The sequence below is a fragment of the Cervus elaphus genome, chromosome 3 (assembly GCF_910594005.1).
Source record: "Cervus elaphus chromosome 3, mCerEla1.1, whole genome shotgun sequence".
In the NCBI taxonomy this organism is placed as follows: Eukaryota; Metazoa; Chordata; class Mammalia; order Artiodactyla; family Cervidae; genus Cervus; species Cervus elaphus.
In genome coordinates this window covers 44,172,270-44,198,259 of record NC_057817.1, presented here as the reverse complement: position 1 = coordinate 44,198,259, position 25,990 = coordinate 44,172,270, and the positions used below count along the sequence as shown (strand labels likewise).

The 25,990-nt window shown below is 39.0% G+C and overlaps 1 long non-coding RNA gene across 1 annotated transcript in view; it reads left to right on the top strand.

The window, feature by feature from the left end:
- LOC122683897 overlaps nucleotides 1-25,990 on the top strand; it is a 66,933-nt gene that overhangs the window by 38,245 nt on the left and 2,698 nt on the right. Inside the window, exon 3 of the long non-coding RNA XR_006337864.1 lies at nucleotides 12,298-12,355. This is a non-coding gene — a long non-coding RNA (uncharacterized LOC122683897). The remainder of the gene's footprint in view (nucleotides 1-12,297; nucleotides 12,356-25,990) is intronic.

Here is a 25,990-nt window from a genome sequence, read left to right as displayed (position 1 = left end):
ACTGCTGCCAGAACTACAACATCATGCATGCACACATTCTTCAATCTCTTGCTTGCTCTATCAGATGTTCTTCTGGACTTTCCATTTCATATTGCTATATTTCTAGCTCAGTCCTCTTAATTAATCCCATTCCCATATTTCCAGCTTCTTCAGTCAATGAAAAGTAGCCATCACTTACTATGTAGCAGAAACTGTCAGTTTCTCACCATCAATTTATCAAGCAGACACCATTGTTCTGTTCACTTTACATAAGAGAAAGCTGAAGTACAGTAGATTAAGTCTACTCAAAATCACAAAGCTAGTAATGGTTGATGGAGCTAGGATTTGAATCCAGGCAGAAAGGCTCAAATTCAAACCCTTAAAATTTACACTGGGCTGTACAAAACTCTCCAGGTGACCCCTCAACCCCCCAAGGCACTCCAGGCTTTACATTTCAAAACCAAACTCATCCTTTTCTCTTACAAACCTCACATTCCCTTCTTTGATAAATACCTTTTACTTATATGCCCAAAGAATAAACTTCCCACACATCACCAGGAGGTGAGGAACCTCACCCCCTGGAATCCATGCACTCTCATTCATCTCACTATCACTGCCTTACATCAGGATATCATTATTTTCATCTTAAATAACTGCAAATAAGCTTGCTGCTAGTGTCCTTACCTGTGACTGGATGGGTGAGCCACTTTTCCTCTTCACTATCTTTTTGTTTTCCCTCAGTCCATATCTACATCATTAAGGATATACTTTGCCAGCAGAATATACCATGACAGGTACAAGATAGTTGGCCATAGTGGTATGAGTATGACTATGTATGATTATTGGAGCTTGTGGGTGTGTGTTTGTGTGCGTGTATGTGTAAGAGGCAAGTGTTGCTTCTGGATAGGGCAACCAATTCCTTCCAGTTTGCCCCACCAAATTTCCCCTATTTTAGCACTAAGAGTCTTACATCCCAGAAAACTGCTGCCTTCCAGGCAAAACCCAACAACTGGTCAGCCTTCCAGGGGGAGTGACTGAGTAGTGGATTTAATTACGTCACTCAATGCGGAAGGCTGTGCTGATGTTCTGCCTCTACTGAAGCCAGTTGACATTATGGCTTCTCTCTCTCCCTTTCACAAAACTAACCAGAAAGAGGAGTGATAATAAATACCACCAGTCTCTTATATCCTCATTTAAATCAACCTACCAGCATCTTCTGATATAGATGACTGTGGTGTGCTTCTTAAAATGCTGTCTTCACTTGGTTTCCAGCCCTCACACTCTCCTGATTTTTCTCTAGTCTTAATTTCTCAACCTTCTTTGATGACTCCTCTTTCATTGTCTATCTTCATGTTGGAAAGCCCCAACCTTCTGTTTGGCCCTAGAGATTTTCTCTTTTAGTATCTACTGGATACATGACCTTATCTAATACACTCTCAAGTTCAGAATCAACTACAGAATAGATATAAAGTCAAGAAGAGGAGATTAAAATGTCACTTTGGTACTGATTTTTAATATATTTATACTGGAGAATATGGTTGAGTCACAGATAACTGGGCTTGCTAATATTTTAGTGACTATCCCATTCAGAGATAGTTACATTTAGACAACCACAGGTTTCTCCCAAAGCAAATGGACTTTAGAAAAACCCACAGTATGAAAGACTAGAAAATGTATATTCTCTGAAGGTAGACATCCCCAAAAGATACAAGAAATTAATTAACTATGAATAGTGCATTCTGTCTTCCAAAATGACCAATTAGTTGTGTCAACCCTCTTCCCCTGGGGAACAGTGACTAAGAAGTCAGGACTGGGACACTGATGGCAGTTGGGCTTCCCTTGTAGCTCAGTCAATAAAGAATTTTTCTGCAATGCAGGAGACCCGGGTTTGATCCCTGGGTCAGGAAGATCCCCTGGAGAAGTAAATGGCAACCCACTCCAGTCTTCTTGCCTGGAGAATCCCATGGACAGAGGATCCTGGAAGGCTACAGTCCACAGGCTTGCAAGAGTTGGACACAACATACCAATTTACTTTAATGACTTTCCACTATATCTCCTTCCTTGAGATTCAGATTTACTTGTCCACCCACCTACCCAGCCTCTCTGCCTGAAAGTCTAATAAGCATTTCAAACTCAACATGTCTAATAGAGAACTTGAGTTTTTCATTATCCTCTTCACTTCTGGGTTAGTTTGCTAGGTTTGCTTGGGTATTGCTATGCCATAATAAAATGCCATAGGCTGGGAGGCTTAAACAATAGAAATTTATTTTCTCACAGTTCTGGAAGCTGGAAATCTAAGATCAAGGTGCCAGCAGGGTTGGTTTCTCCTGCGGTCCCTCTCCATGGCTTGCAGACAGCCTCCTTCTCGTCTACTTCACATGCCTTTTCTCTGCACACATGCATCCCTGATGTCTTTCTCTTCTTATAAGAACACAAGCCATATTAGATTAGAGCCTGTCTTATGAACTTCTTTAACCTTAATTTCCTCTTTATAGGCCCTATCTCTAACTACAGTCACATTGGGAATTAGGGTTTCCAAACAGAAACTGGGAGAAAGACAGAACCCAGTCCATTAACAACATTTTCCCACAATCTGGCCCCCATTTCAGGAAATGGCACTACCATTGACCAGTTGCCAAAATTTTAGGAATCATGTAGGACATATCCAGCACATTAGCAAGTTATTAACACCATTTCCATATCCCACCACCTCCGTTTACAGACTCCAGGTTCAACCATTATCTTCAGTTCAGTTCAATTGCTCAGTTGTGTCTGACTCTTTGAGACCCCGTGAATCGCAGCACACCAGGCCTCCCTGTCCATTACCAACTCCCAGAGTTCACTCAAACTCATGTCCATCAAGTCAGTGATGCCATCCAGCCATCTCATCCTCTGTTGTCCCCTTCTCCTCTTGCCTCCAATCCCTCCCAGCATCAGGGTCTTTTCCAGTGAGCCAAGTCTTCGCATGAGGCGGCCAAAGTATTGGAGTTTAAGCTTCACCATCAGTCCTTCCAATGAACACCCAGGACTGATCTCCTTTAGGATGGACTTCTTGGATCTCCTTGCAGTACAAGGGACTCTCAAGAGTCTTCTCCAACACCACAGTTCAAAAGCATCAATTTTTCGGTGCTCAGCTTTCTTCACAGTCCAACTCTCACATCCATACCTGACCACTGGAAAAACCATAGCCTTGACTAGACGGACTTTTGTTGGCAAAGTAATGTCTCTGCTTTTTAATATGCTATCTAGGTTGGTCATAACTTTCCTTCCTTCCTTTTAATTTCATGGCTGCAATCACCATCTGCAGTGATTATGGAGCCCAAAAAAATTAAGTCTGACACTGTTCCCACTGTTTCCCCATCTACTTCCCATGAAGTGATGGGACCAGATGCCATGATCTTAACCGTTATCTTATACCTGCTCTATTGAGGCAGTCTCCTAACTGGTCTTCCTGCTTCCTTTCTTGCCTTTCCTGCTTCCTTTCTTGCCCTGCCATAGTCTATTTTCCATATATCCATCAGAGGTATCTTTAAAAGTCAATCAGATGTTACTGCTTCTCTGATTTGAACACTCCCATGGCTTCTCATTACTCTAGAATAAAACCCAGTATAGTCTCTGACTCACCATGATCTATCCCTTACCTCGCTGTCCTTACTGCACATCACACTTCCCTACCATTCCCTCAACTTCAGTCACTTTGACCTTGATTTTCTTAAAGCAGGAAAAGCTCATTTCTATGTCACAACCATTGCAATGTAGTGGTCCTTGTCCTTCTGCCTGGAATTCTGTAGGATTGTTTTCCCCTTTTAATTTTATTTATATCTCTACAACTGTATCTTCTCTAATAGAATCTTCCTTATTTACAGTACACCTCCCCCCCACCATGACTCTCCACTCCCTTACCGTCCTCTATTTTCCCTCAAAGCATTTATGACTACCTGAACCTACAGTGGATTTGTATTTGCTAGTTGTTTACTGTTAGTCTTTTCTAGTAGACTGCAAGCTTCAAGAAGCTTCTTGCCCTCCACTGTACTGAGAACAGTCCTTTAGCACAAAACAGAAAATTTGATCATGCTACTTGCTTTCTTAAGTGCTCCAGCATCTGACTTCTCACCCAGTTAAAATCTTAGCATTTTACGTGGTATATAATAAAGTCTTCCTACTCTTCAGTTTCACCTCTAGCTACTCTCACCATGCAGCCTGAGCTCCAGCCCCTAATAACCTTTTCAAGACCAGAGTCATGCTCACTCATCTTGGAATGTTTGACCTCTAGCATAGTACCTGGCACAAAATGGCTACAAAGCAACTGACATGAAGTGGCAGGAATTATTATATAAAGCAGAGAGCATAAAGTGTCTGCATTTTACATTTAACTAGTTTGCTACTATGTTGATAAAATGGTGATAATAAAATTATTGCTACCAATCCCACAGGTTTATTGCTTTTTCAAAAAAATCAAATTCATTAATATTTATAAAACACCTGCTATGTGCCTGGCACCATCCCAGATGGTGGGAATACATTAGTGAGTAGATCAGATGAAGATTTCAGCCTTCATGAAATTTACGCTCTAGTAAAGGGAATATATTTGAACACAGACACACACACACACACACACACACACACACACCCCAAGTGCAACAGAGAACTAAATCAAGAAAGAAGGGTGAAGAGTATCTGGTGCAATGCATATTACATTTCACATCTGGTGGTCAGGGAAGTCCTTACAAGGATGATGACATTTGAACAGAGACTTGAAGGTGTTGAGGGAACAAGCCAGGTAGGAGTTTCTGGGGAAAGAACATTCCCTTCAGAGGACACAGCAAAGGCAAAGGCCCTGAAACAAGAGCACGGTCTACAGAGCTCAAGGCTCTGTGGTGTCTAAGTGTCGGTAAATATAAAAGGATCAAATCATACGGATGCTCCCAGACCACAACTGAATTGAAGGTGGGAGGAGAAGGGAACCACAGAGGATGAGATGATTGGATGGTATCACTGACTCAATGGATATGAGTTTCAGTAAACTCCGGGAGTTGGTGATGGACAGGGAGGCCTGGCGTGCTGCAGTCCATGGGGTCACAAAGAGTGGGACACAACTGAGCTACTGAACTGAACTGATGATAAATTTAATAAATAACAAAGCATCTCTGGATAATCCCCCAATATTTGGAAACTAAATAACACTTCTAACCACCCCATGGATCAAAGAAGAAGTTAAAGGGAAAATTAGAAAGTACTTTAAACTGAATGAAATTGAAGACACAAAATATCCAAACTTTGTGAAATTTATGGAACTAAAACACCTATATTAAAAAAGAACAAAAGTTTGAAATTAATGACTTCAGCTTCTGCCTAAGAAGCCAAAAAAATAAAAGCATATAAAACTCCCCAAAGTAAGGAGAATAAAATATACTGATAAAAATCATAGTAGAAAATAATGAAATAGAAAATACAACAAAAGAGAGAGAGAGAGAAACAATTAAAAAGAAAACTTACTCTTCAGGAAGTCAATAAAACTGATAAACCTCTCACAAGCAAGATCAGAAAAAGAAGACACAAACTACCAATATCAGGAAGGAGAGGTTACATGACAAATTCTACTGGTATTAAAAGAAAAATAAAGAAATATTATGAACAACTTTATGCCAAGGAATGCAACTAAACCTGCTGAAACATACAAATTTCTGGAATAGTGTGAGCTACCATAGCTTATTCAAAAAAGAACAGATAATGAGTAGCCCTGTATCTATGGTTCAAGATGGCGGAGTAGAAAGACATGTGCTCATCTCCTCCTGCAAGAGCACCGAAATCAAATCTATTTTTAAATGTCATCTATTAAAGTTGAATGAAAACACTTTCCACAAAGAAACATCTAGGACCAGAGGATTTCATTAGTGAATTCCACCAAACATTTAAGCAAAGTATCATACCTATTCTAAACAAACTCTTCTACAAAATTTAACAGGAGGGAAATTAAAAGATGCTTGCTCCTTGTAAGAAAAGTTATAACTAACCTAGACAGCATAGTAAAAAGCAGAGACATCACTTTGCCAACAAAGGTCCATATAGTCAAAGCTACGGTTTTTCCAATAGTCATGTATGGATATGAGAGGTGGACCATAAAGAGGGCTGAGGACTGAAGAATTGATGCTTTCTAACTGTGGTGCTGGAGAAGACTCTTGAGAGTTCCTTGCACAGCAAGAAGATCAAACCAGTTAATCCTAAAGGAAATCAAACTTGAATTGAATATTCATTGGAAGAACTGATGCTGAAGCTGAAGCTCCAATACTTTGGCCATCTGATGCGAAGAGCCAGCTCACTGGAAAAGACCCTGATGCTGGGAAAGATTGAGGGCAGGAGGAAAAGGGGGCAACAGAGGATGAGATGGTTGGATGGCATCATTGACTCAATGAACATGAGTTTGAGCAAGCTCTGGGAGATTTTGAGGGATGGGGAAGCCTGGCATGCTACAGTTCATGAGGTCACAGAGAGTAGGACACGACTTAGTGACTAAACAACAGTACTTTGCAACTCATTCTCTGAGACCGGCATTATCTCATACCAAAACCATGCAAAGATAGTAATGAAAACTAAAGCTCTTGTGAGAATAGATGTAAAAATTCTTAACAAAACTTTAGCAAGTTGACTGAGACCATATATAAAAAAGGTAATAGCTCAGGGTCAAGAAGGGGTTTATCCTAGATGTACAGTGTTATTAATAGAAAAAGAGCAAGGAAGCCCAGGTGCCTAGACTAAATGAGTCGTGAAAATGAGCTAAGATCTGAGAAGAGGAACTAGATCATGAAAGCCACAGCATAGGTTCTAGATCACTTGACTTAATTGGTTTTAGTGGCCCTAAGCTGAATGCACAATACTAATGGTGAGAATTTGAGACCCTTTTAATAGGCAAAAAAGGAAGATTCGGGGGGGAGAGTGAATACCAGAGAGAACTATCAACCTCAATATAAACCCTTAGACTTTAAATCTGAGAAGCTATTACAGAAGAGTGATATAATATCATGGCTTGACTCTGTTTTAATAATCTATTTTGTTGAGAACATATTTTAGTAGAGTAAGTTTAGACACAAGTAAACCAAATAATAACATGTAAATGAATGTATTCTATAAATTATAAGTCAAATATTGTGATAACTTAGTCATTTCTTAGCACATCATGTCTGACATATTCTGCTCTACATATATTTCTTACAAAGAATAGACTTTTAATCAAACACATTTTGATAGGGAGGGCTCGCAGAGAAATGTGGGAACCTTGCTTGGTTGTGGGGTGATCACTGAAGTACAATGGTGTTCACCAAACCCTTTTACTACACATCCCTCAGTTTTATTGTCATAAACAAAATGTAATGTTTAATGGTAGGACCTTAGAATAATATGACATTCCTAATGTCATGGTCCTGACTTAACTGTGATGCCAGGAATACATAATATTTAACATTTTCCCAAAGCATTGATCTCCCCTGGATCAGCCATCTGCAGTCCTTGTCTTCCTTACTGATGGTATCTTACAGGATTTAACTCCTGCGTGTGTCAGAGTAAGCCTGAAGAAGCTTCCTCTACTACGAGGCACAATGGTGTCAAGTTTCCAAGGCATAAAGATAGATATTAGATATGGTATTTACTTGCAGTGACTGGAGACAACTTAAAACTCCCAGAAAGTGAAAAACTAGAAAGACCGAGGAAGAAGAGCCAAAAGTATAACCAGATTAATGAAACAAAGGATCAAGTCCAAGATGTAAAGCACCAGTGGGTGACAAGTTCATGTCCAGAACAGCTGGAATCAGAATTTTTGTTCAATGTGGTGGATATGGAATAAAAAATAGAGTTTCCTTTTACAAAAGATCTGGGATATGCTCAGGGGTAGAATGGCCATTTAAAAACATATATAATAAAAAAAAACCATATATAATACAACACATGCCTAATTTTTTGTTCAAGATCATAATGATTTAGTTTGTTTCAGCATTCCTAACAGAATAATACAATGGTGAGAGTGCTAAGTTCCCTCACAGCTGGACAGGGAAGATTTTTTTGGAAGAAGTAAATACCAGGTAGAGAATTATCAACATCATCCACATATAAGTCAGTTCTGCTGACATGAAAATGTTTTTCACAGGTAGTCTTTGCAGTTTCTATTTAGCACACAGGCCTTCTACCTGGGAAAGTCCAGCTTGGTGATGACATTTCGGTCCAGCTCACAAAGTTACCTGTGCTTCAGGGTAATGTTTTTTAAAGCTGAACATTATTTGGAAAACAAAAGTGATGAGCCAACTAACCCACACATGTCATATTGAAATCTTAGGAGGAAATTACTGCCTACAAAACACATATACATACGCACACAACCACTTTTTAACATTTTTGAGTTTCACCGAGTTCTATTTAGTTGACTTCGGAATGTTTGAAACATATTGAAAATTTCTGAGAAATTTTGTTTCAATAATTTTCTTATAGAAATGCTCGGGAAATAAAAATGTTTTATTTTATTCATTTATGTATTCACTCAGTAAGCAAATGCTGAAATGTATCCTCAATACTTAGCATTCAGCTTATAACAATGAAAAATTGCAGTTCATGTACTCAAGGACTTTAGTGAAGAATAGGAGCATATGCAAGTAGCTATAATTCAAAGAGACAAGGTGATCAGAGAAGTATAAACAACGTACTTGGGGTTAAAGAGAAGGAAGTGTCTAACTGCCAGGGTCTTTGAAGAGCAACAGAAAGAGTTATATAAAACTTCAATCTTCATGGATTAGAAAGAATTTATGAAGGTGAGAAGCAGAAAGCATGACATTTCAAGCAGAGAGAATAAAATCTGAAGGTACAAAAGAGCATGTTAAGCCTTATGCTATATTGAAGAAGCCTTCTACCTTTCGTACCCCCAATACCTAGCACCTAACCAGTAATGAATTTTAGCCTACTGATCTTGTGATTGAGAATGAAAATGTTGTGATCATTTTGTGCTTATTATGAAATTTTGATAATGACTATAATGACAAAACAGGATCATGCTATAGAACTTGATCAAAGTGTCCATGTGGCTATGCTAACCAGTTATTTACTACCTCAATCAGCCTGCTTGCATTTTCCATTTTCAAACCCTTCAGTGTCCTCTGAGAAAGTACAGTATCAAATTTCACACACACAACCAAATTGTTCCAAAGTAAATCAGGAAAGTAAGAGAGATGATAGAATAAAGAAAATTAGTGCAAGCTAAGATTGGACTAATTCTATTATGTATACCCTACTATATGTTCTATAGTCTTTAAAATAAAAGCAATTTATCACTAGACTAAAAATAAACAGAATGTACAGCCCAGAAGTAGGAGCTATTAGATATAGCATCATGATAGTCAATAAAGGAGACACCATTAATCAACGAGAAAGTGAAGGTTTGGCCAATAACTGCTGTCTGAGTGATTAGTTAGCAATTTGGAAAAAATCTATTTAGAACCTTATTTCATTTCACTCACCAAAACAAACTGTAAAAAAGTTAAGGAAGTAAATATAAAAAATCAATATGCATATCTATGGCTGATTCATGTTGATATTTGGCAGAAACCAACAAAATTCTGTAAAGCAATTATCCTTCAATTAAAAAATAAATAAAATTTTTTAAAAAGAAATAAAGCATAAAAAATCAGAAATTAGTTGGAAGAAAGAAGCAACATGAATATTTATCAAGTGTCTAGAGGCAAAACAATTTACTAAGCTTAAAAATAATAAAAGACATAAGGGAGAGAATGAAAGATTACACTATATGAAAATACAAAACTTCATATACAAACTCTGAAAATCATGAGCTTAGTATCAAGTTGTAGAAATGCCTACAGAACATACTAAAAGCATTAACATCTTTATAGTATTAGGAGCTTACATAACTTGACCAAAAACTCCACATAAAAAGGGAGGGATAAAATACTTTAAAAATTTTAAATTGTTGCTGTTGTTTAGTAGCTGTCTGACTCTTTGGGACCCCATGGACTACAGCACACCAGGCTTCCCTGTCTTTCACTGTCTCCCAGAGTTTCCTCAAACTTATGTCCATTGAGTCGCTGATGCCATCCAACCATTTCATCCTCTATTGCCCCCTTCAGCTTCAGCATCAGTCCTCCCAATGAATATTCAGGGTTGATTTCCTTTAGGCTTGATCTTCTTACTGTCCAAAGGACTCTCAAGAGTCTTCAACACCACAGTTTGAAAGCATCAATTCTTCATCCCTCAGCCTTCTTTATGGTCCAACTTTCACGTCCATACATGACTATTGGAAAAATCAGAGCTTTGACTATATGAACCTCTTTTGGCAAAATGATGTCTCTGCTTTTTACTATGCTGCCTAGATCTGTCATAGCTTTTCTTTTAAGAAGTGCCTTTTGATTTCATGGCTGAAGTCACTGTCCACAGTGATTCTGGAGCCCAAGAAAATACCTGTCACTGTTTTCATTTTTCCCCCATCTATTTGCCATGAAATGATGAAACCAGACGCCATGATCTTAGTTGTTTGAATGTTGAGTTTCAAGCCAACTTTTTCACTCTCCTTTTATTTTCATTAAGAGGCTCTTTGGACTTCCCCTGGTGGCTCAGATGGTAAAGAATCCGCCTGCAATGTGGGAGACCTGGTTTGATCCCTGGGTTGGGAAGATCCCCTGGAGAAGGGAATGGCTAAGCACTCCAGTATTCTGGCCTGGAGAATCCCATGGACAGAAGAGTCTGGCTGGTTACATTTGTGACCACGGGGTCACAAACAGTCGGACACAACTAAGCGACTTTTACTACTTTCAAGAGACTCTTTAGATCCTCTTTGCTTTCTGCCATTAGCGTGGTATCATCTACATATTTGAGGTTGATATTTCTCCCAGCAATCTTGATTCTGGCTTGTGATTCATCCAGCAGGGAAATTTAAAATTATTGTATTTATAACTAATCAATACACATATAAAACTTATATTCATTGCTGGTAGTAGAAATAAAACAACACTAAGATATCATTGTTTGGCAGATAGCAATGGTATTTTTCTAACTAATAATAATACTCAGTGCAGATGCAAAAATGGTACAGTGTAGAATCTTTGTGTTTAGATAATGGGGCTGATATTATTTTTAGTTTATTGATTTTTTAATGACAAGGAAGCCTGGTGTGCTGCAGTCCATGGGGTCACAAAGAGTCGGACACAACTTAGCAACTGAACTGAACTGAACCGAATGCAATTTCAATCAGATAAAATGCTTTCGTTTTTTTAAACTACAGCAGAAAGTTGTAAGTTACAGAGAAAACTTGCACATTAATACAAAAGTAAATGTAGCAGATTGCCTATACATTTTTTTAAAGAAGAAAATTAAGCAAGGAGGATGCAGTACTTGTTATATGGCTATTAAAGCTGCCTACAAAATTACTGTCATCAGATTAAATGTGATGCTGGTAAAGAAAGAGACAAATCAGCAGTGGCCAGTAAAAGATCCAATTACCAATGATTACTTTATATGTAACAAAATTAACATTTTCAATATAGTAGGGAAAAATCAGGCTATTTATAAATGGTGTTATGATTATTGATTCACTAGAAAAAAGTCTGTTTAATCTTTATCTCACAGTTAAATACAAAAATTTATATACACATATATATGAAGTATGTACATATATGAGTGTGTATAAAAGTATATATACGCAATTTGTTCTTTCACTTACACTTTGGATTTTTTTCATCAGTATATGTATCTTATTCTTGTTTAATGACCTTTGAATGTAACAATTTATTTAACTTTTTTTTATGGACATAGGTCTTGGTTCCAAGTTTTTAAGGATACATTCATAGAAACAATTAGTAGGCAAAAATATATGAGCATTTAAAATAGTTTTGGTAAAATTATTGGCAGAAAATTCTAGAAAAAATTCCTCATGTTGTCTCTTTTTTAAGGGATTATTTTCACTTGGTTCATTGATGTTTTAATTTGCCCACTATTATACTTAATCAAGATAAGTTTTAATTGAGCACTTTTCTTGCTTCTGACAGTGAGCAAATGACAGGGGCAGATGGTATGGGGACAGTCAAAGGATACAACAGAAAGTCCTTATCTGTAGGACCATTCAAAAAAAAGAAAGAAAAATACAGATATTTAAGTACCAAATTGGGTGATAATGTCTAGTGTATATGCTTTAAAAGAATCAGAAATAAAATATTTTTTCAAAGGTAAAACTAAACTATTTTCTGTAAATACATCTTAATATTTATGGTGATTAATGCTAATAATAATATCCATGATAATTGACTGACTGCAGTTATTTCTTCTATACCATAGGAAAGTTCAAAACGCATGAATGATCCTGAGATAAAGCCAATGAGCACTTCTTAACCAGGTACTAAATGCTAAGTGCTTTGCTTGGTCTCTTCTTGTCATGGCTTGACAGGAGGATGCTTCGCCAGCGATTCTTTAAAATGAGAGACAGGTTTAGAGACCAAAGATTAAAAAACAGAAGTTAGCATCTATAAAGCCCCTAATATCTGCCAAGCACTGCACTAGAATCCTGAAGAACACTGCTTCTGTTTCACAAAAACTTGATATTCTAAGTGGAGCTCGAAGATACCTTCCAACTGGAGATCAAAGGAGTAAGTACTGAAGACAGAATGGAGTCCCCAGGGACATCACCCTAAGGGATACAAGTTTTCATTTGAGGAAGAGAAGTTAGAGGTACATGAGAATGGCCTTTGGCTAACAGAAGTCAGCTCACCTAGATATGCCCAGGAGATCACCCTACCATCAACACAACCCCCACCTTCCACTACAGGTCTCCAAATGCCAACGGCTGACTCATCTGGAATACAAAAGGCCAATCTGCTCCAATCATAACTCTGTGTACCATTTATTCTCCAGAGTCCTCCAGTGGTTAGGCCAAGACTAGATTTTACCTGTGACTATATCCATGGTGAACAATCGACCCTTTCCTGTTTTGCCTCTCTGTCTTTGTTATAAGTTTTTCAAGAAGAACATTCTCTCAATGAGTCATTTGGCTTAAATCTATCCCAGGTTCTGCTTCTAAAGAACCCAACCTGTGACAAAGGGGCTTTGGGGGTCCTGGCTGTATTTCTATGTGTATCATACCTAACATTTTCTAATCATCACAATGACTCTTCAAAGTAGGTACTGTTACTCCAGTTTTATGCATGGAATATTAAGATTGGTCCACTGAGCCAGATTCAGCAAAAAGACAAATCCCAGAGAAAATAGGAGTTAACTGTTTAAATAATTTCAAAAGGAAAGGCCAAAAGCTGCCTTTAATAAAGTGGTGTTTCACTATGCCACTCTAGAGCCATCCATTCTAACTTTCTACAAATTTGCCCTTCAGAGAAAAGTCATACCTAAGATGACATAAGTGACATTTTATCAATCCTTGTTACAAAGTCACTGTTCTCTATCTTTAATCTTACTCATTTCTGATCCTGGGCCATGTGGAACTTACTAAATATTGCATTGGCCAAAAAGTTTGTTTAGGTTTCTCCATAATATCTTACAGAAAAACCCAAGTGAAGTTTCTGGCCAATCCAATAAATATTTTTCAAATTAATATACGCACAAGGACTCTAAGATCTAAACAGAGCTGTCTTGTCTCTAGGCTTGTAGTCTCCATCATTTGTACCTTCCCTAGAGCTAGACTCATTTCCCCATTGTGAGCCTTTTGACTTGAACGCAATAACATTTCTCTACCTCACCTTCCAGTTGAGTGGGTCAGGATCAATAATAGATTCATAAATATACAAACCTGGAAGTCTCAAACTACACTCTGAATCAACTGGAACTTCCTGGACCAATTTTCCAGTCTTGAAGTATGCCTTCATATGACCAACAAGAATGGCAAGTATGCACTGAATGGGACATTACATCACACTTGACCAAGTGAAAGAAAACTTAACTGAGTACAGAGTGGTATTATCAGTGTTTAGGCTATAGTGTGTTACAGTCCATTGGTCAGCTGATATTAATGAAAGGGCCTACCTATTAATGTTCATAGCTAAATCAGAGCTTTTCACTATATAGCTACCCAATTAGGTCCTATGCTAAGGTGTACTTCATACACATTAGTAATCTCTTGAAAGACTGCCTAAATCAGACTAGGTATCTTGGAACCCAATAGTCCAGAAAAATAAAGAGAAGTATAGTTGCTTGGAGGAACAGGACATTATGAGTGAAACAGAAGTGTCTTTAAAGATAACCCATCACTACAACCCAGTCCACTGTCATGGCTGGCTCATAGAGCATCGTATTTTCCACTGAGAAGCTGCAGATTCCAAAATGTAGTAGAACACTGACAACAAATACTTCACAAGATTCTCAAGAATTCCTCAAGGCACTACATTCATAAACTAGGGACTCAGCTAGGTTATGAGCTGCCTCAACTGCTTCAACATCTCTTCAGCTGCTTCAACATTTCAAATTTTCTGAATCTTCCAGTTCATACCTGTTATGCCCTTAATCCAAGAACATGTGTATTCAGTTCAGTTCAGTTCAGTTGCTCAGTCGTGTCTGACTCCTTGCAACCCCATGAACCACAGCACACCAGGCCCCCCTGTCCATCACCAACTCCTGGAGTCCACCCAAACCCATGTCCATTGAGTCAATGATGCCATCCAACCATCTCATCCTCTGTCGTCCCCTTCTCCTCCTGCCCTCAGTCTTTCCCAGCATCAGGGTCTTTTCCAATGAGTCAACTCTTCGCATCAGGTGGCCAAAGTATTGGAGTTTCAGCTTCAGCATCAGTCATTCCAATGAACACCCAGGACTGATCTCCTTTAGGATGGACTGGTTGGATCTCCCTGCAGTCCAAGGGACTCTCAAGAGTCTTCTCCAACACCACAGTTCAACAGCATCAATTCTTCAGCATTCAGTTTTCTTTATAGTCCAACTCTCACATCCATACATGACCACTGTATTACTCCCTATCCAAATTATTTCCTTACAGATATCACCATGAAGCAGGGATGTCAGAGGTGGGAGTAATTACACTGTCAGAAAGATACCAATTTTTTCTTCCAATGCTGGAAGGCAGAGATGAAAATAAGCAACAGCATCAGTCTTAGACCTACAAATTTATAACTACAGATTTTTAAAGCTCATAGTAGAAAATAAAGAGAAAGAAATGGCATGGCAGGCAAACACATTTGGGGTGACTTAAAGAACAGAGCAAGAATAATCACTTATGTCTGTCAGAACAGATGGATCTGGAAATAGTTTGATCTAGAGGGCCAAATGTGATTATAGTAAATTGTTTTTCCAACAAGTCTAAAGCCCATTTATGTTTAAAACAAAATAAAAACAAAACACTTTGAAGGAATCCAAATGACCAATACTGAAAAAATACAGGAAATAATGTTAATTCTATTTAATAAATTTCAATTTCTCTGACAAACCTATATCCAGCATTGCTTGCAATAGACCTGCTCGCATGGGAGTCACCCTGGAGGCTTCTTAACACAACAAAACAAGCAGACAAAATCTACTTAACCGTAAAGAAATCTTTATCTCAAATCATCTCCCCTGTAGTGATCTAGATTCAGGCTGAAGTTGTCACAGTGATTTTGCTCAGTAAAATCCTGAGGGAGTGTCTTGCTGCCTCTTTTGAGTCTTTTTCGCTCTCTGTTTACATATTAACTGGCAAGTCAGCAGGTGCACAACTCTGATTCCAGAAAAGAACCCCTGGAATAGACACCAGATAAGCCACCTCCTCTCTCCACTCCCACTTCCCAGACAAGGAAGGTTAAACCTCAGAGGTCTGTTACTACTACACATGGGCGGAAAAGCAAAGCAGCAAAGCTGATGGCTATGGCAGGGAGGCACTGCAGTTCTGCCACTCTTCCAGGTGAAATCCTGAGTTCACTTTGTGTGAATTACAACATTTTTATTTTTATCTTTCTTTCATGTGTAGAGAAGCCTCGACTACCCAGAGATAAGGAAAGTAACTCAAGGATGTTGGAAAAAGTACAATATTGACTATGGCTTTGGGCCTGGCAACTTCTAGACTCCCCATCTCCACTGCTGGGAATGGCTCTTGACACCACATATGCTTTCCGGGAATGTTTTTGAAGCTGAGCCCAAGAGGTTTCTCAGCTATGCTTGCAAAGTCTTTGCAGACAGCCAAGCAGATGCCCACTACATCTACTGCCCTCTACACAGCTTGAGCAGCTTTATCTGCTTAAATATTAACCTTCTGGTTCAGACTATATTTAAAGGGTTCCACTTAACGCACTTCATTCGGTTTCTGAAAACCAGTTAGATTTCTGGAGTCAGAAATGACTCCAGAGTCTGCATGACACTGACCACCCTCAGCTACATTCTTTTCTATGTCAGAGCACTATTTGTATGGTAGAATTTCTCCTCTTATAAAAGAGAGAAGATGTGCTTTCATCCTTGCAGGATACGTGTGATGGTGAATAAGATAAAACCTAAATTTACTCAGAGATAAATACTGCATATTAAGTGTTATAACCACACATCAATAGACTCCATTTTCAATTGTGGTTTCAAGAGTATTAGGCTATCTGCTGGACAGGGAGGCCTGGCGTGCTGCGATTTATGGGGTCGCAAAGAGTCGGACACGACTGAGCAACTGCACTGAACTGAACTGGCTTAGCTCACTCATCTTACCCCTTTGGTAAGACTAGCTCTTATATTTTTCATATAGTTAGATAAGGTGAAAAGATAAGATCTCACTTAGCTCATGCCTTCATTTTTTTAAGAGACCCCTCTGATTACTGTATGGAAAATAGACTGAAATGAGAAAGACTAGCAATGGGGAGATTAGTTAGGCAGCTACTGTCATCACCCAGTCAAGAGATAAAAACCCATACTTCAAAGTACATTTACTTTCACAAGTTACGAAAGTACACAAGTCTCACATGGATGCCTACTAGATCGGCTTTTCCATACCAAAGAAGAGGGGGATAGTGCAACACTAGACTCTTGGTTCAAATTCCGGGGTGGCCATTGTAGAACCTTGATTCTTGCATCTTGGTAACTTGTTTCTTGTATCTATGTATCCATGTTTTCTCATCTTTAAAAGGAGGTTAGAAGTACCACATAGGATTGTCAAGAACACAGGAGTAAGTATACGTGAACTGTTCAAAATAGTGCTCATTGTTTTTTGCCTGGCATACAAGTGGGGCAATGTGGTTTGTAGCCCCAAGAGGGCAGCAGAGGAATAAGAACAGATGTGGAATTACACAAAGCCAGATTCACGTTAGTTATCAAAGATGTATTGTCTGATGCGGAAAAAAAAAAAAAACAGGAAGAAGACTTCTATGAATCATGCAAAATGGAAGCTGAGCTCGGGGTCACTTAGACCTTGCTATTTTGTTCTGGCTAACCATTCAAGACACAAGTATAGTCAAAGTCAATCCCTTGAGTAATAGATGCTACCTCCTGATGGGGAGTGGCAAGTTCTGGAAAAGCATATGGGGAAATATTCTTATATCCACTATTTAAAAAATATAATCAACCATAAAGTGGATCCTAGAAATATACACTGGATTCTTTCTCTCTCTCATTTTCACATGCAAAGCATGAGAAAGTCTTGGCAAAATACATTCTAAAATTAATTTGATCTCACTTCCACCGCTCCCCCGGGAGTCCAAGCTGACATGCTTTTCTCTCTGGGTTACAGCAAAGCCTCCTGAGAGGCTTCCTCGCTTTCAATTTAGCCCCACATATTTCTCTTTTAAACTAGAGCCAGTGAAACTTTTAAAAATGTTAACCTGATCATGTCACACTGCTCAGCTTAAAACCATCCAATGGCTTCCTATCATCCTTAAAATAAAAGCCTAAACTCTAACGGTGGCCTACAAAGACCCCCTGTATTCAGATCTCTCTCTCCTTTTCATTTCAGCTTTGGCTTTCCCTCCAGCACACACACACTGATCTTCTTCCTCTAATGCTAATGCCTGGAGGTGTTTTTGTCTCAGGGCCTTCTGTTCCCAAATCGCTTTATACCTGCCCTATCCCATTACTCACATCTCTGCTCAAATACCACCTCTCTGATCACCCAATATAATGAGCACTTCTTTTCCTTAACTCTGCTTTATTTTCTTATCACTGAGATTGTTATTTATATATTTGATTCCTTGTTCACAGTCTGTTCCTCCCTCTAGAATATGAGCACTTCACAGACAGGACTTTGGGTTTTGTTCACTGCTTTTACTAACAGTATCTTGATCCATTCAATAAACATCTATGTTGAACACTGACTAAAGAATGTTTTTAGAAAGAAATACATTTTTTGTGTCCTTGCTGATTGAATGTGGCATAAAGTAAGCTGTATTTTCACTCTAATGAAAACATGTTTGTGCTCCCTATTAGTCATGGGCAATTCTTTCCTAGGACCCTGTGGTCTTATGGACTAGTTTGGGAATAGATGGCTGTTTCAGTGCGTACACTTTAGAGGTTTCAACTTGACACTGGCTGTTTATACTGCTGAAGTTTAGTCATGTCTGGGCTTGTTTAGTGAGTTGACGGTGATGCCCCAGAGAGTTCAATTCTAATGAAGTCTTTGGTTTTGAATGGTTGAAGATAAAGGAAGCTGCGGTTGGGGTAAATGCAAAAGGTAGGGAATGGGGGCAGGAAGGGACTCTGAGGGTAATGATGGCTAAGTGAACATGCTGTCACTTTTCTGGGCTTCTCAGCACCATCAAACATGCTACACTTGGAGAATTCTCCACCTCCTTGGCAGCTATGACACTGGGCTGCAACATAGGCCCCAGCAAACACATATACCAGAAAGGCATTGAATCACTGCAGAGAAACAAGTGTCACCTGGGATCCACTCTAGAGTGACAGACAGCAGGCAATTCCAGTTGCCAGAGGGAGGGGTGGCTAAGGTCACACACAAGCCAAGGCTGAACACCAGCAGTGGGTCTGTGGCCAGCAGAGGCAAGTGAGCAGTTTCTAGCAGACCAATTCCTCAGTGCAATTCTGGGCGTCGATCCTGACTGGGGAGCCTCCCAGTCTGGCTTCTGGCCTCCTGGGATATTCTGTATTCACTAATAAATTCCTTTTCTGCTCACACTATATTCCAATTAGCTGCAACTGAGAACTCTGACAGAGATGGGGAGTGGATGGACTGGCTATTTATTTCCAGTCTAACCCAGGGACCATGCCCAACACCTCTGAAGAAAGAAGCTGGAAGCCAAAATGGCAGAAATTATTTTAATAAGCAAGTCTGTGAGACTCAGAGTCTGAACAGAAGTGCTTTGTTCTCCAGGTGACAGAATTCTACTTTGAGCAGGAAACTGAGTCTCTGCCCACTTTTCCTTGGAACATAGCAGAATCCTTCACCAGAGAGACACCAAAGAAACTGTCTTCAAACAACTTTCAAAAGTTCCAATTGGCTGCAGTCCATGGAGTAGACAAAAGAGTTTAATAGACCTTAGCAACTAAACAACAACAACAAAAAAAAACAGAGACAAACCCCTTATGAACTGGATAAAAGTGGATTTCTTTGGTTAAGGTGGGATGTGGAGCCCCTACCACGGGGGTGGGGGTGCTTACAGATCCCTCTGCCCACTTTGCAATAAATCTCCAGAACTCAGCGATGGTGACAGAAAGGAGGCTCACAAACTCTGTGGCAGCCAGACGACCATGGAGAATCTCCTGAAGTAACACCAGCAGGTGCATGCCAGAAAGGCAGTGGTCCCAGGTGAGCAGATTTTATTTCTGGGCACATCACCTGAGGGTTCCCTTTATAAAGCTGGTGGGGAACCCACTGGGCCTTGTTTCAAAGAATCCAAGCCCTGCTTCAGGGGACAACTAACCAGAGGGATTTGAACATTATATCACTAATGTCTTTTCTAACAAAATTTAGTAAAACCTGGAGAGATTCTGGCTGCATACTGGTTTACTCTACACGATCTTATTGGTGGTATACTACACATATTCAAGTTATTTAACTTTCCTTAAACCTTAAACTTTCCTTAAATTTAAATTTCCTTTAGTAAAATTACTAATGTCTGTTGTAAATTCAACTCTGGGGAAGAGGAACACAAGTTGCTCACAAGTGATTCTCTGCCTGCATCTCCAAGCATTTTCCATGCTCACTCACCTACCCTACTGATGGACTTCTGAATTCTAAACACATCTCAGAGAGCCCTGGGCATCTCCTTGCACAAGGTTCTCCTGATTCAATCTTTACCCACTGGATTTGACCCCCTTACATCACCTTAGCTGACTTTGTTAATGAAATCCCTGTGGGTATTAGAGTGGAAAGTGTGTGAATGTGGGATAAATTCAGGGCTCAAATAGCAATGGGATTTTCAGAGAGTTGTTTAAGCTCTCTGAGCATCCAAATAGATAAAATAACACTAACCTTGTTATAAGGAATTTAAAGTAACAAGCAGAAAGCCTTGAACCTAAACGTTAGATGAAAACATTACCCACTTTTGTGAGGGCATTTACTTTCTCAGGACCACTCTTCTTATTAGAGGTTTGGTCTCTCTCCCTGCCTGTGGTCTCCTAGTCTGAGAGCCAGCACGAGGAGATGGTAGATCCTACAGACTTAAAACATTTGCTCACTTCATGTCTCTATCACACTTTGGTAATCCCTCTGATATTTCAAACTTTTTCATTATTATTATACTTGCTGTGGCGATCTATAATCAGCAATCTCTGGTGTTAACTACTGTCACTGTTTTGGGGTGCCACAAACCATGCCCATATAAGATGGTGAACTCAATAAGTGTATGTGTTCTGACTGCTCCACCAACCAGCTATTGCCTGTCTCTCTCCCTTTCCTCAAGTCTCCCTATTCCCTGAGACACAATAATATTGAAATTAGGCCAATTAACAGCCCTACAACATCCTCTAAATGTTCAAGTGAAAGGAAGAGTTGCACATCTCTCACTTTAAACCAAAAGCTACACGTAATTCAGCTTAATGAAGAAGGCATGTCATAAGCCAAGATAGGCTGAAAGCTCAGCCTTTTATGGCAGCTAGCCAAGTTTTGAGTGCAAACGAAAAGTTCTTGAGGGAAATTAAAAGTGCTACTCCAGTGAACATATGAAAGACAAGAAAGCAAAACAGCTTTATTGAAGATGTGAAAAAAGTTTTAGTGGTCTGGATAGAAGATCAAACCAAAAATTCCCTTAAACCAAAGCCTAACACAGAGGAAGGTTGTAACTCTCTTCAATTCTATGAAGGCTGAATGAGGTGAGGAAGCTGTAGAAGAAAAGTTTGAAGTTAAGAGAGGTCGGTTCATGAGGTTTAAGGAAACAAAATGTTTCCATAACTTACAAAGGTGGCTACACTGAACAGATTTTCAATGTAGACAAAACAGCCTTATATTAGAAGAAAATGCCATCTAGGACTTTCACAGCTAAAGAGGAGGAGTCAGCACCTGATTACAAAGCACCAAAGGGACAGGCGGACGCTCTTATTAAGGGCTAAGGCAGCTGGTGATTCTAAGTTGAAGCCAATGCTAATTTACTATTCTGAAAATCTTGGGTCCTTAAGGGCTAAATCTACTCTGCCTGGCTCAGCTGGTAAAGAACCCTCCTGTAACACAGGAGACCTGGGTTGGATTCCTGGGTTGGGAAGATCCCCTGGAGAAGGAAAAAGCTACCCCCTCCAGTATTCTGGCCTGGAGAATTCCATGGACTGTATGGTCCATGCGGTTGTAAAGAGTCGGACAAGACTGAGCAACTTTCACTTTAACTTTCTGTGCTCTATTATTAGAACAGTGAAACCTGTATTACAGCACATCTGTTTACATTATTTACTAAACATTTTCAGCCCACTGTTGAGGCCCACTGATCCAAATAAAACATTTCTTTCAAAATGCTACTGCTCACTGACAATGTGCCTGGTCATCCAAGGGCTCTGACAGAGATGCTGTACCAGATTAATTTTGTTTTCATGTCTGCTAACATAGCATCCACCCTGTAGTCCATGGATCAAGCAGTAATTTCACTTTTCACATCTTAATATTTATGAAATTAATTTTGTACAACTATAGCTGCAAGAGACGGTGATTCCTCTAATGGATCTGGGCAAAGAAAATTGAAAATTTTTTTTAAAGGATTCAGCCCTAGATGCCATTAAGATTACTCATGATTTATGGGCAGAGGTCAAAATGCCAGAATTAACAGAAACTTAGAAGAAGTTGAATCCAATCATCGTGGATGACTTTGAAGGATTCAAAATTTCAGTGGAGGAAGTAGCTATTTATATGTTGGAAATATCAAGAGAATTAAAAGTGGAACCTAAAGATGTACCTGTGTTGCTGTAATCTCATGATAAAACTTGAACAGCTGAGGAGTTTCTTCTTATGAATGAGCAAAGAAAGTGGTTTCTTGATAGAGAATCTACTCCTGGTAAAGATGCTGTGAAGACTGTTGAAATGGACAAAGTATTTAGAACATTACATAAACTTGGTTGACAAAGCAGTGGTGGGGTTTGAGAGGACTGATTCCAAATTTGAAAGAAGTTCTACTGTGGGTAAAATGTTATCAAACATCATTGCATGCTACAGAGAAATTGTTCATGAAAGAAAGAGTCGACTGATTCAGCAAACTTCACTGCTGCCTTCTTTTAAGAAACTGCCACAGCCACCCCAACTTTCAGCAAACACCACTCTGATAAGTCAGCAACCATCAACATAAAAGCAAGACCTTCTATCAGCAAAAAGATTACAACACACTAAAGGCTCAGTTTAGGATTAGCACTTTTTTAACAATAACATATTTTAATTAAAATATGTACATTATTTTTTAGACATAATGATATTGTACACTTAATAGACTAAAATATAATAGTATGAATGTAACTTTCATATGCACTGGGAAACCAAAAACTCCTGTGACTTGCCTTATTGCTATATTTGGTTTATTGAGGTGGTCTGAAACCCAATCTGTCATGTCTCTATGGCATGCCTGTAGATGGGAGAAATGAGTTGCAAAAGCCTACAAACAGTATGACACCATTTTAATAAAGTTCAAAACAACCAAAACTACATGATTATATACATACATGTGTGCTAAAATTACCAATTAAAACAGGCAAAGGAATGATACCTACAATTTACAGGATAATAGTTGCCTCTTGGAGGAAGGCAGGAGAAGGAAAGAACATGATACAAGCAATGCATTGGTTGTGTTATTTTGTTTTTGGGAGGAGAAGTCATGGGTGTACATTTCATTATTATGTTACTGTATTCTTTTATATGTGCCAAAGACTTCATAATAAAAGCAATGAGTGACCAATAGAGCTAGAGTGGTTAATTAAAATCAGTAGAAAACAGGCAGTCTTTTGGAAATGGCACAGATTCTGTGTCCTCTAAGGGAAGGGTGTCTGGATCCAGCCTTTCCCTTTCAGGTATTTGACACTTGCTCTCGACAAGCTATGATAAATTTACCCATGCTACCAAAACATACAAGAGCCAGAGAAAGACATCAAGATGCCAATGAACATGGTTATAATGAGAAGCACGACTCTCACATACTGAACATACTCATCTAGTGTGATTAGCAGATCCTCTACCTATAGGCAAACTACACAGGAAGTCAAATTATAATCAGAAGTGTCATTACTGAGTTTTTATAAGAATTCTTCGTCAGAAAGATGGGCTTACTAGTTTCAGCAACTCGTCAGACAAGAATGAAAATAAACTGAAACGTCACAGAACAATATATCTTAAGAAGACAAGTAATACAGAAAGCTAGTTTCACCTTCATATCTGTGTAGACAAGTCTGCATGGGAATCAAAACATGAACGTGGATCAGAATTCAAGAAGTAGACTACGTGAGAATAAAACAAAGCTAAGCCTCAGTTTCTCATTGTCTTCAGTAGAGTTTAACATAGCCAAGCACATGTGATGTCACTCTCACTCTTCATGCCCAGGACAGACACCATTCATTCATCAGGGGTTTTTTCCCACAGGGACTACTCAGGAATCTTCTTAAAGCACTCCAGATAGCCACTATTAACTGGTTTGGTACATGAACTAAAAGCTATTATTTATAAACATGGACCAACAGTTAACATGGTACAAATTAACTTACTTACAAAACAGAAAGAGACTCAAAGACTTAGAAAATGAACTTACGGTTGTCGGCGGGAAGGGAGAGTTGGGGACACTGGGAAAGTCATGTACATGCTGCTATGTTTAAAATAGATACCCAACAAAGACCCATTGCATAGCACATGGAACTCTGCTCATGTTATGTGCTAGCCTGGATGGGAAGGGAGTTTGGGGGAGAATGGATACACATATGTGTATGCCCAAGTCCCTTGAAACTACTACAACATTGTTTGCTTGTAATTTATTTTTTTTATTGAAGGATAATAGCTTTACAGAATTTTGTTGTTTTCTGTCAAACCTCAACATGAAGCAGCCATAGGTATACATATATCCCCTTCCTTTTGAACCTCTCTCCCGTCTCCCTCCCCATCCCACCCCTCTAGATTGATACAGAACCCCTGTTTGAGTTTCCTGAGCCAGACAGCAAATTCCCGTTGGCTATCTATTTTACATATGGTAATGCAAGTTTCCATGTTACCTGTCTCCATACATCTCACCCTCTCCTCCCCTCTTCCATGTCCATAAGTCTATTCTCTATGTCTGTATCTCCATTACTGCCCTGTAAATAAATTCTTCAGTACCATTTTTCCAGATTCTGTATATGTGCATTAGAATATGATATTTATCTTTCTCTTTCTGACTCACTTCACTCTGTATAATAGGCTCTGGGTTCATCCACCTCATCAGAACTGACTCAAATGGATTCCTTTTTATGCTGAGTAATATTCCATTGTGTATATATACCACAACTTTATCCATTCATCTGCCAACAGACATCTAGGTTGCTTCCATGTTCTAGCTATCGTAAATAGTGCTGCAACGACCAATGGGATACTTGTGTCTTTTTCAATTTTAGTTTCCTCAGGGTATATGCATAGGAGTGGGATTGCTGGGTCATATGGTGGCTTTATTCCTAGTTCTTTAGGGAATCTCCATACTGTCTTCCATAGTGGTTGTATTAATTTACATTCCCACCAACAGGGCAAGAGCATTCCCTTTTCTCTACACCCTCTCCAGCATTTACTGTTTGTAGACTTTTCGATGATGGCCATTCTGACTGGTGTGATGTGATATCCATTGTGGTTTTGATTTGCATTTCGCAAATACTAGGCTATGTTGAGCATCTTTTCATGTGTTTGTTAGCAATATGTATGCCTTCTTTGGAGAAACGTCTGTTTAGGTCTTTCCCCCACTATTTAATTGGGTTGTTTGTTTTTCTGGTATTGAGTTGTAAGAGCTGCTTGTATATTTTGGAAAATAATCCTTTGTCAATTGTTTCATTTGCAATTATTTTTCTCCCATTCTGAGGGCTGTCTTTTCACCTTGCTTATAGTTTCCTTTGCTGTGCAAAAGCTTTTAAGTTTAATCAGGTCCCACTTGTTTACTTTTGTTTTTATTTCCATTACTCTAGGAGGTGGGCCACAGGGGATCTTGCTTTGATTTATGTCATCAAGTGTTCTGCCTATGTTTTCCTCTAAGAGTTTTACAGTTTCTGGTCTTACATTTAGGTCTTTAATCCATTTTGAGTTTATCTTTGTGTATGGTGTTATGAAGTGTTCTAATTTCATTCTTTTATATGTAGCTGTCCAGTTTTCCCAGCACCATTTATTGAAGAAGCTGTCTTTGCCCTATTGTATATTCTTGCCTCCTTTGTCAAATATAAGGTACCCATTGGTGCATGGTTTATTTCTGGGCTTTCTATCTTGTTCCATTGGTAATATTTCTGTTTTTGTGCCAGTACCACACTGTCTTGAGGACTGTAGCTTTGTAGTATAAGCTGAAGTCAGGAAGGTTGATTCCTCCAGCTTCATTCTTCTTTCTAAAGACTGCTTTGGCTATTCTGGGTCTTTTGTGTTTCTCTACAAATTTTGAAATTTTTTGTTCTAGTTCTGTGAAAAATGCCATTGGTAATTTGGTAAGGATCACACTGTATCTGT